The 16,724-nt window shown below is 41.2% G+C and overlaps 1 pseudogene; it reads left to right on the top strand.

Moving 5' to 3' along the window:
* Positions 1-580: 580 nt before the first annotated feature.
* On the top strand, positions 581-1,833 carry LOC102399869 (annotated as a pseudogene).
* The last annotated feature ends 14,891 nt before the right edge of the window (positions 1,834-16,724 follow it).

Below are 16,724 nucleotides of genomic sequence, written 5' to 3' on the forward strand. Positions count from 1 at the left end.
AAGAGAAGACTCTACACATGGACATCACCAGATGGTCAACACTGAAATCAGATTGATTATATTCTTTGCAGCCAAAGATGGAGAAGCTCTATACAGTCAGTAAAAACAAGACTGGGAGACTGTGGCTCAGATCATGAACTCCTTATAGCCAAATTCAGACTTAAATTGAAGAAAGTAGGGAAAACCACTAGACCATTCAGGTATGACCTAAATCAAATCCCTTACGATTATACAGTGGAAGTGACAAATAGACTCAAGGGATTAGATATGATAGAGTGCCTGAAGAACTATAGGGGGAGGTTTGTGACATTGTGCAGGAGACAGGGATCAAGACCATTCCTGAAGAAAAGAAATGCACAAAGGCAAAATGGTTGTCTGAGGGGGCCTTACAAATAGCTGAGAAAAGAAGAGAAGTGAAAGGCAAAGGAGAAAAGGAAAGATATAGCCATTTGAATGCAGAGTTCCACAGAATAGCAAGGAAAGATAATAAAGCCTTCCTAAGTGATCAATGCAAAGAAATAGAGGAGGTGGCAGTCCTCTCCCAACTTGGTAGCTGCGGCTGCCTCCAGATGCTTTCAAGATGGTGACCTCTCTAGGTTCCAACACCTACAACAGGCAGAATTGGAAGGTTGAGGACTTCCCTATTCTGTGCAAGATGTGTTTTGGAGAACACCCATATATCCAAACGACCAAAGAAAAGTATGGGAAGGAATGCAAAATTTGTGCCAGGCCTTTCACAGTGTTTCACTGGTGCTCCAGGGTCCTCATGCATTTCAAGAAGACTGAAGTGTGCCAGACCTGCAGTAAATCGAAGAATGTCTATCAGACTTGCCTCTTAGACCTAGAGTATGGCCTGCCCATCCAGGTTTGTGATGTAGGATTATATTTTAAGGATGATATGCCAAAGTCTGACGTCAACAAAGAATACTACACGCAAAATATGGAGACAGAGATTTCCAACTCTGATGGAACGCAGCCAGGTGGCATGTTGGGGAAAGCCACATCCACCAGTGACATGCTGCTCAAACTGGCCCAGACCACCCCTACTACAAAAGGAATCGACCACACCTTTGCTCCTTCTGGGTGAAAGGAGAATGTAAGAGAGGAGAGGAATGTCCATACAGACATGAAAAACCAACAGATCCGGATGACCCCCTTGCTGATCAGAACATTAAAGATCTTATGGAATCAACGACCCTGTGGCAGATAAACTATTAAAGTGGGCTTCAACAATGCCATGTCTGGACCCCCCAGAGGACAAGATTATTACCACACTGTATGCTGGTGGTCTGGGTGATACCATTACTGAGACTGATCTAAAGAATCACTTCTACCAGTTTGGAGAGATCCGGACCATCACTGTTGTGCAGAGACAGCAGTGTGCTTTCATCCAGTTTCCCACAAGGCAGGCTGCAGAAGTGGCTGCCAAGAAGTCCTTTAATAAATCGGTTGTTAATGGCTGTAAGCTCAAAGTGAAATGGGGAAGGTCCCAGGCAGCCAGAGGAAAAGAAAAGGAGAAGGACGGAACCACAGATACTGGAATCAAGCTTGAGCCTGTTTCAGGGCTCCCAGGAGCTCTTCCTCCTGCTGCTGCTGCAGAAGGAGCCTCTGCCAACTACTTCAACCTATCCCCTAGTGGTCCTCCAGTCGTGGTGAACAATTGCCCTGCCACTCCCACCTGGTATTGCCCCCCCAACCCCCAGGTTTTGGGCCACACATGTTCCACTCCATGGGACCATCCCCTCCTTTCATGAGGGCTCCAGGGCCATCCACTATCCTTCTTAGGATCCTTAGAGGATGGGAGCACATGCCAGGAAACACAGCAGCCCCTAGCACTTATCACTGCTCTGGGGCTCTACGGAAGAGAGGGTGCTTAAATATCCTAGTAAATGAATCCCAGAATAAATATGTTTTTCCTTCCTTTGTAGTTTCCATGGTAGTGGAATGTATTTAGATGTAGGCAGTTGGAGAATGACAGCCTTGATTTCCTCTATGTGTTCTCAAAGGATTGATGGACCTGAAATAAGCTGCTATTAACATATCTGGTTACTACTATAATATCACTAATAAAACTTAATGCCTCTTCCCCTCACCTGTATGGGGAACAAGCAACTGGGTGAATTGGAATGTTCAACCAAGTTACCATCCAAATTATATGTTCATTTTGTATCTTCTTTTGGGGGGTGGGGGAGGATGGGAACTGACCCTCAGTAAGAAAAACCAGCAAACAATTTTTGACCATTTTTATGTGCATTGAATGTTTTCCTTTTTATCCTCTAAAAAAAAAGATTACTAGTACTAATCATTGTAGTGGCATGAGGGTGATTTAATGCTTCTAAAATCACATTCTTGAAAGACAAGTAGAAACAGCACCCAGCACGTTAGATATCTCTCCTTTCCTCATTTGTTACTAAAGGAATCTGGCTGATAGTTTTACTTCTTTCAGTTCAGTCGCTCAGTCGTGTCTGACTCTTTGCGACCCCATAAATCACAGCGTGCCAGGCCTCCCTGTCCATCACCAACTCCCGGAGTTGACCCAACTCATGTCCATCGAGTCTGTGATGCCATCCAGCCATCTCATCCTCTGTCATCCCCTTCTCCTCCTGCCCCCAATCCCTCCCAGTTACTTCTTTACACTACCAAAAAAAAAAAAAAAATAAAAAAATAAAAAAAAAATAAAAATTACTTTTCATTCCTGTCGATCAGATGGAACAACAGATGTCATGAAGCTGTGTATCATTGAAGAAACCTGGTGTTTGAAATGAAATTATCTTAAAGAACTTCCTACACACTTTAACAAACTGTGAAAGGAAAAGAATTAGAGTGTGTTTGAATGGAAGACTTGTGGCCTACAGCTGGAATGTTGATCTTCAGCATTCACCTTTGTATGACTTCAGCATCTCATTTTAATTCCAGCTCTGGGCAAGGGATTCTGTTTGGTCTTAGAATATTTGGAAATAATTGAATTGTAGATGGCAAAAAAAAAAAAGATGTTGTGTTGTATTTTTGTTCTGAAAAATTAAAATGGGTCAATATTCAAAAAAAAAAAAAAGAAAGAAAAAATAGAAGAAAACAATAGAATAGGGAAGACTAAGTATCTCATCAAGAAAATTAGAGATACCAAGGGAACATTTCAGGCAAGATGGGCACAATAAAGGACAGAAATGGTATGGACCTAACAGAAGCAGGAGATATTAAGAAGAGGTTAATATGCACAAAGAATTCTGTGTAAGAATGCACAGAAAAACTATACAAAAAAAGATCTTAATGACCCAGGTAACCATGATGGTGTGATTACTCACCTAGAGCCAGACATCCTGGAGTGGGAAGTCAAGTGGGCCTTAGGAAGCATCACTATGAACAAAGCTAGTGGTAATGATGGAATTCCAGTTGAGCTATTTCAAATCCTCAAAGATGATCCTGTTAGTGTGCTTCACTCAATGTGCTAGCAAATTTGGAAAACTCAGCAGTGGCCACAGGACTGGAAAAGGTCAGCTTTCATTTCAATTCCAAAGAAAGAAAAGGAAAGAAAGTGAAAGTGAAGTCGCTCAGTTGTGTCCGACTCTTTGTGACCCCACGGATTGTAGCCTACCAGGCTCCTATGTCCATGGGATTTTCCAGGCAAGAATACTGGAGTGGGTTGCCATTTCAAAGAAGGGCAATACCAAAGAATGTTCAAACTACTGCACAATTCCACTCATCTCACATGCTAGCAAAGTAATGCTCAAAATTCTCCAAGCCAGGTTTCAACAGTACGTGAACTGTGAATTTCCAGATGTTCAAGCTGGATTTAGAAAAGGAAGAGAAACCAGAGATCAAATTGCCAACTTCCATTGGATCATAGATAAAGCAAGAGAGTTCCAGAAAAACATCTACTTCTGCATTATTGGGGCCTCCCTTGTGGCTCAGCTGGCAAAGAACCCACCTGCAATGCAGGACCTGAGTTCGATTCCTGGGTTGGGAAGATCCACTGTAGAAGGGAAAGACTACCCAGTCCAGTATTCTGGCCTGGAGAATTCCATGGACGAATAGTCCATGGGGCACAAAGAGTCAGACACGAGCGATTGCACTTTCACTTTCTGCTTTATTGGTTACGCCAAAGGCTTTGACTGTGTAGATCACAACAAACTGCAGAAAATTCTTCAAGAGATGGGAATGCCAGACCTTACCTACCTCCTGAGAAATCTGTATGTAGGTCAAGAAGCAACAGTTAGAACTGGACATGGAACAAAAGACTGGCTCGAAATTGGGAAAGGAGTACATCAAAGCTCTATATTGTCACCCTGCTTATTTAACTTTTATGCAGAATACATCATGCAAAATGCCACGCTAGATGAAGCACAAGCTGCAATCAAGATTGCTGAGAGAAATATCAATAACCTCTGATACACAGATGATACTGCCCTTATGGCAGAAAGTGAAGAGGAACTAAAGAGCCTCTTGATGAAAGTGAAAGAGGAGAGTGAAAAACACTGGCTTAAAACTCAACATTCAACAAACTAAGATCATTGGCATCTGGTCCCAACACTTCATGGCAAATAGATGTGGAAACAATGGAAACAGTGACAGACTTTATTTTCTTGGGCTCCAAAATCACTGCAGATGGTGACTGCAGCCATGAAATTAAAAGACACTTGCTCCTTGGAAGAAAAGCCATGACCTACCTAGACAGCATATTAAAATGCAGAGACATTACTTGGCCAACAATGGTCCGTCTAGTCAAATCTATGGCTTTTCCAGTAGTCATGCATGGATGTGAGAGTTGGACTATAAAGAAAGCTGAGTGCTGAAGTATTGATGCTTTTGAACTGTGGTGTTGGAGAACACTCTTGAGAGTCACTTGGACTGCAAGGAAATCAAATCAGTTCATCCTAAAGGAAATCAGTTGTGAATATTCATTGGAAGGACTGATGCTGAAGCTGAAACTCCAATACTTTGGCCACCTGATCTGAAGAACTGACTTACTGGAAAAGACCCTGGATGCTAGGAAAGATTGAAGGCGGGAGGAGAAGGGGATGACAGAGGATGAGATGGTTGGATGGCATCACCGACTCGATGGACATGAGTTTGAGCAAGCTCCAGGAGTTGATGATGGACATGGAAGCCTGGAGTACTGCAGTCCATGGGTGGCATAGAATCGGACATGACTGAGCAGCTGAACAGAACTGAACTGAATTGAATGATATGTGCTCACTCGTTCAGTTGTATATGATGTGTGACCACATGAACTGTAGACTGCCAGGCTCCTCTGTCCTTGGAGTTTCCCAGGCAAGTATACTATAGTGGGTTGCCACTTCCTACTTCAGGGGCTCTTCCTGACCCAGGGATTGAACCCACATATCCTGCGTCTCCTGCATTGTTAGGTGGATTCTTTACCACAGAGCCACGTGGGAAGCTCCCTGCCTGTTATGAGCTTCCTAAAATCAGATGCAATTGGGTCAGCCCATTCTTTGTATTTTAGTTAAAAAATATTTTCTTTGTCTATTTTATCTTTAATAATAGAGATTGTGCTTGCTCATTGTAAAATACAGACACATATTTAGAGAAAGAGTGAAAGTCCTTATGACTAGATTCTAATCATTCCATAGAAGTAGCCACACTTAATAGTTTATTTTGTTTCCTTCCATACATTTTCCTATATATGTACAAACACATGCACATACATGTGTATGTATACATGCTTTGTACTATGTACTTTGGTATATAGTTAGTGCAACTTGACCTTTTCATTTTAAAATATATGGAGAAATCTTTATACGTCAATACACATGAACCTACTCTTTATTTTCAAAGGCTGTGATACGCTCCCTTTATTTTACAGATTTACTGATATTTATTTAACCAACCCTCTTTGACGAATATTTTTGTGCTTAACAGTTTTCACTATCACAGACTGTTATTTAATGAAGTCATATCTATCTACATATTTTTTAGATTTTTAAATACCTCTAACAGTTGTTTTCAGACTCACAGTATTTTCAAAAATTAGACCAAATAGCACTGTGATATTTATAACAAAAGAGCAGTCTCTTGCCCCTCTCCACTCTACATTCCCAATTTCAATTCCCCATATGCAACTTCTTTCAACTCCTTTACTTGTACTGTGATCTCATTTCTTTTCTCATACAATGTATTATTTTCTCTGTAATTAATATCTTGTTTTTTCATTTTCTCAATTTTCCATGTATATATCACTATTCTGCCCACCCCCCCCCTCAAATTTAAGAATAGAATTGAAAATCTTACTTCTGTACTTTCAAAGTTTTGGACATCTCAACAGTATATTATTTTTTAATAAAGTAATACTTTGTTTTTGCTTTGGCTCCATCCCTTCATTCTTTCGGGAGTTATTTCCCCACTGATGTCCAGTAGCATATTGGGCACCTACTGACCTGGGGAGTTCCTCTTTCAGTATCCTATCATTTTGCCTTTTCATACTGTTCATGGGGTTCTCAAGGCAAGAATACTGAAGTGGTTTGCCATTCCCTTCTCCAGTGGACCACATTCTGTTAGACCTCTCTACCTTTGCCAACAAAGGTCCGTCTAGTCAAGGCTAGGGTTTTTCCAGTGGTCATGTATGGATGCGAGAGTTGGACTGTGAAGAAAGCTGAGCGCCGAAGAATTGATGCTTTTGAACTGTGGTGTTGGAGAAGACTCTTGAGAGTCCCTTGGACTGCAAGGAGATCCAACCAGTCCATTCTGAAGGAGATCAGCCCTGGGTGTTCTTTGGAAGGAATGGTGCTGAAGCCGAAACTCCAGTACTTTGGCCACCTCATGTGAAGAGCTGACTCATTGGAAAAGACTCTGATGCTGGGAGGAATTGGGGGCAGGAGGAAAAGGGGATGACAGAGGATGAGATGGATGGATGGCATCACCAACTTGATGGACGTGAGTCTGAGTGAACTCTGGGAGTTGGTGATGGACAGGGAGGCCTGGGGTGCTGCGATTCATGGGGTCACGAAGAGTGGGACACGACTGAGTGACTGAACTGAACTGAATACTTTGTTATTCATCCATCAATGGATAGTTTGTTTCTCAAACATGTAGTAGCTTATTTTAATTTTATTTTTCTTGCAGGTCTTTTTCTACAGAGTTCTGCCTTTTTTTCCTAATCAGTGACCATTTTTTTTCTGGGACCACTGCACAACTGTCAGTTGTTATCTTGGAACCTGCATTCACATCAGCCTGGTACCCACTCTGTTTCTCTCTTGTGTTGAATTTCTAGTTTCTTCAGTGATAGATGTTCGTTTCCCCTTTTGACCACTGTATCCAGGGCACCTAGCCCAAAACCTCCACAGAGGAAGCGTTCAGATGTTTGTAGACAGAATGAATAAAGGTGTGAATGAATTAATGTCTTACTACTAGGCTAGACCACAGTTTGAGACTTAAAAGGAAAAAAAAACCATATCTCCAAATTTTCTAAGGACTCAGTGAAATCCCCAGAGAGCAAACTTGAGGTGACATGGGTGACAAGTAAACTCATGTGTGTGAGCTGCATGGTCTAGCTTAGGGTGGAAGCCACAGCAGTAGGAAAGTATAAAGCTAGCTGCTCTGTGCAGGAATCCTGCCCTTGGCCTCATTAACACCCTACTATATCCAATGGTAACAACCAGCCATAGGCAAATAGCATGTGAAGTAGGCTGGTAAGCTGGCCTCCATATCATAGACCCCGGCTTTTCGGCCCTAATGAGGATGCTTTTGTCCTGGAATTTAGCCCAGTTCCTCCCAGCAGGCTGCCCTTTAAAGACTTGTCTTATCAGCAGTCCCTGCCCCAAGATGAGGAAGGTTTCCTCTTCTCTTAACGACACTCTATGTGTTTTGTCCAGACCAATTTACCACTGCAACCCACCTTTACTCAGTAGAGCTTTGCTCTAAGCTCCAGAGGTTAAGGTCAAGCTTTCTTCAAAAGTCTTTCTTCCAAAACCTTGAATCTTTATTTGTTTATTTCTTCCACTGCACTTTTTCCAGCACAGTCAGCACTACCCTTTCCTTGCTCACAGTTCAGAATTGCAGGGACCTCTGTGAACACAGACTGTCAATGCCTTGCAGGCCCTCTTTGACTCTCAGATTTTCACAAGAGCAGACAGCCCCTGAGTAAAAGCCATTTTCTTCTAGCTGCCACTGGGTATTTCAGAATTCTTGGTTGTCAAGGGTTGTTGCTTTCATCTTATTGCACAAACATGGAAACAATCCAGGAAGCAGGTAAAGGTGAGAGGGCATCTTTAAAAAGGGGATTAAGGGCCACTGTGAGGAGGCAGGAGGCTAACCAGAGTAGGGGCTGCTTGAGGCAGTTTTCTCTTGCATTTACTAAGCTGGGAGGCTTTCCACCAAAGGTAATGTTGACTCATCCCTACCAAGAACCTACTCTGTGCCACTAATACAAACATACCATCTCAATGAATCTTTACAGAACTTCACAAGATAGGAAAGAGGTTTTAGAGGTTCACTTGCCCAAGGCCACATAACTGATGAGCAGTTATGGGCTCCCTGAATGTGGACTTTTATAACACTGAAAAAAAGGAAAGTCTTGTGCAGGTCAGGACAAGTTGGTCACCCTGTAACAATACTGATGGGCCATATCCACTCCACAGTTCCCTACTGGGTTGGCCAAGGCTTTGTCTGACCTCTGACCTATACACAGTTCTGTTTTTCCATCTGTCCAATCTACTTCTTCCCCCACTTTCCATATCCATAGGTGTTGATTTTTGAAAAGCACCTTGCAAGTAAAATTCTTAGCCTTTGCACCTGGAGATCCCCCACCAACTCCCACTCCCATAGAGCATCATTGCCTTGGAGAAATGCAGAAGACCCCAGCCAATCAAAGCCCCAGTTACAAACTGTCCATGTGTGGGAGGCATTGGGGTAGAGGATCTGACATTTCCACTCTCAGACACAGATATTTTTCCAGTTGCAAAAGTCATAGTACACAGAACCAGGCTGATGATATTCTGACTTGCTTAGCTTTTATCGGTTAGGAGAGAGGAGGAGGTTAGCCTGTGAGTAACCAGAGACATCTGGAAAAGTATAAGAGGTGATGGACAACTTGCTCAAACATTTACACAACGATTCCTCCTTTCCTTTGAGGACGTGTTCTTATTATTCCCTGAACAAATGCTTGTTCATTTGTGGTTACATTTTAGTGATGATGTTTTATAACTGACTAAAGGGCTTTCTAGGTGCAGGTTTCATAATTTAAAAATGGATTTTGGTTTGGATGTACTTTTTCAGTTAAAAAAGTCCTACTCCTAGAAATGATCTTTGTCCTTTCCTAACTACAGGTAAGAGATAATACCTTTCCTCTAGGAAAAAACACCTCCAAGTCTCAGTGTAGTCACATGTGACCCCCTTACTCAGGTGTGCCTTAAGATGGGACACGCCTGTTTGTACATGTCCTAAGGTCCCTGAAGTTGCCCAGATGGGATGTTTTGGGACAGGTGTTTGGACAGGAAGATGGAGAGTAGTTGAGGAGTCATTTCCTCTAATAGTCAAAGTCCTCTCAGTGTGACAGTTCTGCCCCCTTCACATCACAGACTTCTTTACACTTCATCACACCTGTTCACACGTAGGGGCACTGACGAATCAATTAACAGCATCTTCTTGGTGCTCACACATCACTTTGCATCAAAATGGCCCTTCTTTTGATATGGGCTGATGTTTCCCTTCCTTGTTGGAAACTTTCCAAGGTATGAGTCAAAATACAACCAAACTTGATTGGAAAATCATTGAGAGGATTAGTAAGAGCCACAGACATTTCCAGTTGTAAGTGGGAGTGAAATCTTTCTTTTTCTTTTAATGTGACAACCATTGCAATGTGTAGACTGCCAACTGCCACTTGCTGTGCATTTGGCCTTGGGGAAAGAGGATTCACTCTGAACTGAGTTGATCATTAGGAAAATACGGATAATAATACCTATAATGATTTTCACCTCACAGGATTGATGAAGTTCTAATGAAATACTCTGTGAAAGCACTCTTGGCAAATAGCATAATGCTGATATGCTACAAAAACATAAATTATAAAACAATCAAACAATAGTAGATTGAAGAAGGAACCAATCAGAAAGACTGGTAAATAAAAAAACAATGGTAAAGGCCATTATGGGTAACACAGTCAGAGAAAATTAAGTCTTATAAAGAGATTGTTCTGTAGAAAGTTTCTTTTTTTAAAAAATTTGGTTTGCAACAATTCAGACACCTAAAGTTTGATTAAAACAGTCATGCAGGAAGTTGTTCTTAAAGACTGGTCTGAACAAGAGATATTAAGTGACTTGTTTGAAGTTACACACAATACCCAAACTGCCTCTGTGAGAGAGGAGGAAAGAAGGTGAAAGTAAGGCGGGTGATTGACAGGTTCTGAGTGGGACAAGGAGAAAAAAAGTATTTTGTGCCGAGTGTATGGTGATATGAAGCTCTGAACACTGGCAGGAAGCTGTGGAAGGGGAGACCAGGGCAGCTGCCAGTCCAATTTGGCAGGCAGCAGACTGAAGAAGTACAGCTTATTTTTAGCAAGAGCAGCTCAGAAGCAGCATAGACAGCCTGAGAAATGCTAAAGTTGATCCTCAGACATGAGATCTATGCACAGTTGGTGGAGTGACAGGCTGACATCATGGGTGTCTGAAAGCAAGAGGACCTCTGAGGACCTCTGGTCCAGTTTCAGATTTTCAAGACGCAGCATCATACACATAATAGCAATGATCACAGCAGTATCACTGAGTGGGAGACACCAGCAATCTTGCACTGACATTCCTGTATATAATCCCAAGGCATTCTAGAGAGATCAGAACAAGCCCCTTAGTCCTCACCAAGGTGAATGTGTGCCCCAAAGTCCAGAGAGGATAAAAGCTACTAGTGTGCAAAATCCATGTCACCTCTTGCCAATAAAATACTTGCCTCAGATACCCACACACTGGGTGAAGCCTTCTCCTGTACTCAATGCCCATGCTTTAACTGAATCTAATCCTTTACCTGAATTTGAGAGAAACATGTAAATGAATCCTTTATTCTGTTGTTGCTTTGGGATTTTCCTGCCAGTCTTTTCTCCCATCCTAGGGAATTAGCATAGGAGTTTAGACTAACTATCATTCTATCCCAAGAATGAATTTCTGGGATAGGAAGGATTGTTCATCCCTTAATATAAGGCCTTACTCTCCTCCTGAATTAGGGATTCTGCTAGGTCCACTGGACAGACAATTGGTTAGCTTTCTAGCATCCTGTAAAAACACCACAGAGGGATCCTTGTTCTTTCTTATGGGAAGTGTTAAATACTTGGATGAACTATGGTGGTTCTTTTCTTTTGCCACCAGTCTTTGATTCCTTAATCCATGCACTTTGTCTTTATCCAGCCACAAAAAGAGATCTCCCAAGATCAGTCATGACCTCCATCTCCCTTCCTAGTCCATTTGCCTTAGAAGACCTAGGCTGCATTCAACACAGTTCCCCACCAGCTCTTTCTTAAAACTATCTTCTTCCTTGGAGTCCATGATTCCATTTGGTCCAGGTTTTTCTCTTTTATCCTTAGCGGGGGGTGCTGTCTTTTCCCTTGCCTTTCTCCTTACTACTCAAGGCTTACCTCTCAGGTGAGCACTGGGCCCTGCTTTGAAAGCAAAATAGATTGCTTCAGGGAGGGATTTCTCAGTGTCTGAAGAATTGGAATAGGGGTCTCCTAACCAGAAATAGAGGGGCATTGAGAATAATTTTGGCCTGTAGCAGGATTTTACCTTTAATTGGGGAATCAGGCTCACTGAAGAGCAATTTTATTTTTGCTTTTTTTTTAAAAGAGAAACTGCATATTTCTGACAGTTTGATACAGTGTATCAAAAATCACTGATTTATCTTATCTTGAAAACAGATCTGGCAGTGAATGGCCTATGCTGCTTAGTTTTATAAATATAAATATATCAGTCAAGTCACTTTAAAGCACTAGTATCAAGAGACAAAAAACTTCCATCCTTATTGGTTACTCCTTTATGTGAAGTTATATTTTAAGAGATGGTATATAGCCTTATGATAAATCTGAATCAACATAATAAAGGGGCATGCTATAACACTATTCAGATGGATAATAAAATATGGTATGTTTGGTTTAAGATACACTAGGGTGATTTTAAGTATCCTTTTCTTCATAAATACTGTTAACATTAACTATTACCAACCCTCTCCGTCTCTCCGATGAGGTTTCCCACAGTTGCACCAAGAATGAAAGCTAATGAAATTTGTGTTAAGACTCAGTAACCTTTTAATTCACTTGAATTAAGGATTTCTCAATTAGAGGCAAAAGGCAGATCTAGGAAAAGGAATGTGTATTTACTTTCTGTTTAAAGACTTTTTGGATTAAAAGATATAAACGGATAACACTACAAAATTAGTTTTTGCTGTGATGGCAAGGTTAAGACTTCTGCTGTTGCTAGGATATACCGCCCTATCACAGCTGATCTTGATGGTGAAAATTGGTGCCTTAATTTCCCAGTGGTCCGTGCTACTTCTGACTTAGGCCTCATTCTGGTTAATCACACTGTCATTCTCGCTGCAGATTGCCTTTTGACATCTTCATCTGCACAAGGGTCCTGTAGCCAAGTCTCGGTGTGTAGAGTCAATTCCACAGTCTTCCGTGGTCAGGGCCTGGTCTCTGGGATCTGGTACTGATGGGGAGGAAAGGGACTTAGGAAGAACAAAGGTGTGCTATTGCTGGACACAAGGTTGGAAGGAAAACGGTATTTCTTTTTGTGTACTTGCAGCTATAATTGGGAGCCATATGCAAATGAAATTATGGAGCATATCGTAATATACAGAGTTAAAGTTTGCAATAATTTGACCCGTGTAATTTCTAGTGAAATAATAGTAATAAAACAAAATCTATCATTTACATTTTAGAATCCAAGGAAGATGGGAAAGTCAGATTTATTGTATTTGAATATCTAGCTGTTAGGAACCCCTTTTTATGTCTTTAACCAGTTAATACATAAATAAAAAACTTTGAGCTGGTACCTCATTTCCTGAGTGTGAAATGGATTCCATATTGCCAGTTATTTTGGTAATCAAAAATATCAAGAATAGATATTTTTCATTAGAATTGTATCCCAATAGAAAGGCTTGACTTAAATTATCACTGGCATTTATTTAACATCCAATTTAGATTTATATAACAGATAGATATAGATATTTATATAACAGATAGCTTTATAACAGATAAACCTCTAAAACTCACATAAGAATGTAAAGTAAGTATCAAGGAACTTAAACTTGGTGATGTTAAATCATTTGCCTGGGGACTCAGTTGGTAAGTGGCAGAAGCAGTTTGAATCCTTATCTCGTAGGTCCCCAAGCCCATAGTGTTTTTTATTACAGTACATTATACTGCCTCCATACCACATTGGAAGTTGTATCATATATTTCTGGAACCGTTTGTCTTACAAATGATGTTATAAATAGTAATTATGATAAAATAGATTCAAGGTGTAATTAGCTTGTGTTTCCCATTCCCGTTTTTATTTCTGGCCAAAATACCTGGCCTAAACTGGGAATGACATTGTGCTTCTGACACTACGCAGCCCTTACAAGGAACGATGATGTTCTTGCAGTTAGAACTGTTGAATGAAGTCAGGTCTGTGTTCCCAGCCTTTAAAACACACTTGTCACATTAAATTTTGAAAGAAAAACATTTTTAGTGTGTTTGTTTATTCAAATAAATTATTGGAATAATTAGACCCTTCTGATTTATGTGTAATGTGATATTTCCTAAACATTTAAAAATGAAAATGAAAAACCATTCTCTTATATCTAGTGGCTCTTAGAGTATATCACCTGATTCTGAAAAGTAAAACACCTTTAGTTGTATTTCTCTGTACAATATGTCTCAACTCTATGCTTTTTATTATTTTTTTTAATATAAATTTATTTATTTTAATTGGAGACTAATTACTTTACAATATTGTATTGGTTTTGCCATACATCAACATGAATCCGCCACAGGTGTACATGTGTTCCCCATCCTGAACCCCCCTCCCACCTCCCTCCCCATACCATCCCTCTGGGTCATCCCAGTGCACCAGCCCCCAGCATCCTGTATCATACATCGAACCTGGACTGGCGATTCGTTTCACATATGATGTTATACATGTTTCAGTGCCATTCTATCAAATCATCCCACCCTCTCCCTCTCCCACAGAGTCCAAAAAAGCTGTTCTATACATCTGTGTCTCTTTTGCTGTCTCTCATACAGGGTTATCATTACCGTCTGTCTAAATTCCATATATATGCGTTCAGATCAGTCAGATCAGTGGCTCAGTCATGTCCGACTCTTTGCGACCCCATGAATCACAGCACGCCAGGCCTCCCTGTCCATCACGAACTCCCGGAGTTCACTCAGACTCACGTCCATCGAGTCAGTGATGCCATCCAGCCATCTCATCCTCTGTCGTCCCCTTCTCCACCTGCCCCCAATCCCTCCCAGCATCAGAGTCTTTGCCAATGAGTCAACTCTTCGCATGAGGTGGCCAAAGTACTGGAGTTTCAGCTTTAGCATCATTTCTTCCAAAGAACACCCAGGGCTGATCTCTTTCAGAATGGACTGGTTGGATCTCCTTGCAGTCCAAGAGACTCTCAAGAGTCTTCTCCAACACCACAGTTCCAAAGCATCAATTCTTCAGCGCTCAGCCTTCTTCACAGTCCAACTCTCACATCCATACATGACCACTGGAAAAACCATAGCCTTGACTAGATGAACTTTGTTGGCAAAGCAATGTCTCTGCTTTTTAATATGCTATCTAGGTTGGTCATAACTTTCCTTCCAAGGAGTAAGCGTATTTTAATTTCATGGCTACAGTCTCCATCTGCAGTGATTTTGGAGCTCCCCAAAATAAAGTCTGACACTGTTTCCACTGTTTCCCCATCTATTTCCCATGAAGTGGTGGGACCGGATGCCATGATCTTCGTTTTCTGAATGTTGAGCTTTAAGCCAACTTTTTCACTCTCTTCTTTCACTTTCATCAAGAGGCTTTTGAGTTCCTCTTCACTTTCTGCCATAAGGGTGGTGTCATCTGCATATCTGAGGTTATTGATATTTCTCCCGGCAATCTTGATTCCAGCTTGTGTTTCTTCCAGTCCAGTGTTTCTCATGATGTACTCTGCATAGAAGTTAAATAAACAGGGTGACAATGTACAGCCTTGACGAACTCCTTTTCCTATTTGGAACCAGTCTGTTGTTCCATGTCCAGTTCTAACTGTTGCTTCCTGACCTGCATACAAATTTCTCAAGAGGCAGATCAAGTGGTCTGGTATTCCCATATCTTTCAGCATTTTCCACAGTTTATTGTGATCCACACAGTCAAAGGCTTTGGCATAGTCAATAAAGCAGAAATAGATGTTTTTCTGGAACTCTCTTGCTTTTTCCATGATCCCACGGATGTTGGCAATTTGATCTCTGGTTCCTCTGCCTTTTCTAAAACCAGCTTGAACATCAGGAAGTTCACGGTTCACATATTGCTGAAGCCTGGCTTGGAGAATTTTGAGCATTACTTTACTAGCGTGTGAGATGAGTGCAATTGTGCGGTAGTTTGAGCATTCTTTGGCATTGCCTTTCTTTGGGATTGGAATGAAAACTGACCTTTTCCAGTCCTGTGGCCACTGCTGAGTTTTCCAAATTTGCTGGCATATTGAGTGCAGCACTTTCACAGCATTATCTTTCAGGATTTGGAATAGCTCAACTGGAATTCCATAACCTCCACTAGCTTTGTTTGTGGTGATGCTTTTTAAGGCCCACTTGACTTCATATTCCAGGATGTCTGGCTCTAGGTGAGTGATCACACCATCATGATTATCTGGGTGGTGAATATCTTTTTTGTACAGTTCTTCTGTGTATTCTTGCCATCTCTTCTTAATATCTTCTGCTTCTGTTAGGACACTATATTGGTGTTTTTCTTTCTGGCTTACTTCACTCTGTATAATAGGCTCCAGTTTCATCCACCTCATTAGAACTGATTCAAATGTATTCTTTTTAATGGCTGAGTAATACTCCATTGTGTATATGTACCACTGCTTTCTTATCCATTTGTCTGCTGATGGACATCTAGGTTGCTTCCATGTCCTGGCTATTATAAACAGTGCTGCGATGAACATTGGGGTACACGTGTCTCTTTCAATTCTGGTTTCCTCGGTGTGTATGCCCAGCAGTGGGATTGCTGGGTCATAAGGCAGTACTATTTCCAGTTTTTTAAGGAATCTCCACAGTGTTCTCCATAGTGGCTATACTAGTTTGCATTCCTACCAACAGTGTAAGAGGGTTCCCTTTTCTCCACACCCTCTCCAGCATTTATTGCTTGTAGACTTTTGGAAAGCAGCCATTCTGACTGGTGTGAGATGGTACCTCATTGTGGTTTTGATTTGCATTTTTCTGATAATGAGTGATGTAGAGCATCTTTTCATGTGTCTGTAGCCATCTGCATGTCTTCTTTGGAGAAATGTCTGTTTAGGTCTTTGGCCCATTTTTTGATTGGGTTGTTTATTTTTTTGGAATTGAGCTGCAGGAGTTGCTGTATATTTTTGAGATTAATTCTTTGTCAGTTGCTTCATTTGCTATTATTTTCTCCCATTCTGAAGGCTGTCTTTCCACCTTGCTTATAGTTTCCTTTGTTGTGCAAAGCTTTTAATTTTAACTAGGTCCCATTTGTTTATTTTTGCTTTTATTTTCAATATTCTGGGAGGTGGGTCATAGAGGATCCTGCTGTGAA

The sequence above is a fragment of the Bubalus bubalis genome, chromosome 11 (assembly GCF_019923935.1).
Source record: "Bubalus bubalis isolate 160015118507 breed Murrah chromosome 11, NDDB_SH_1, whole genome shotgun sequence".
Lineage (NCBI taxonomy): Eukaryota > Metazoa > Chordata > Mammalia > Artiodactyla > Bovidae > Bubalus > Bubalus bubalis.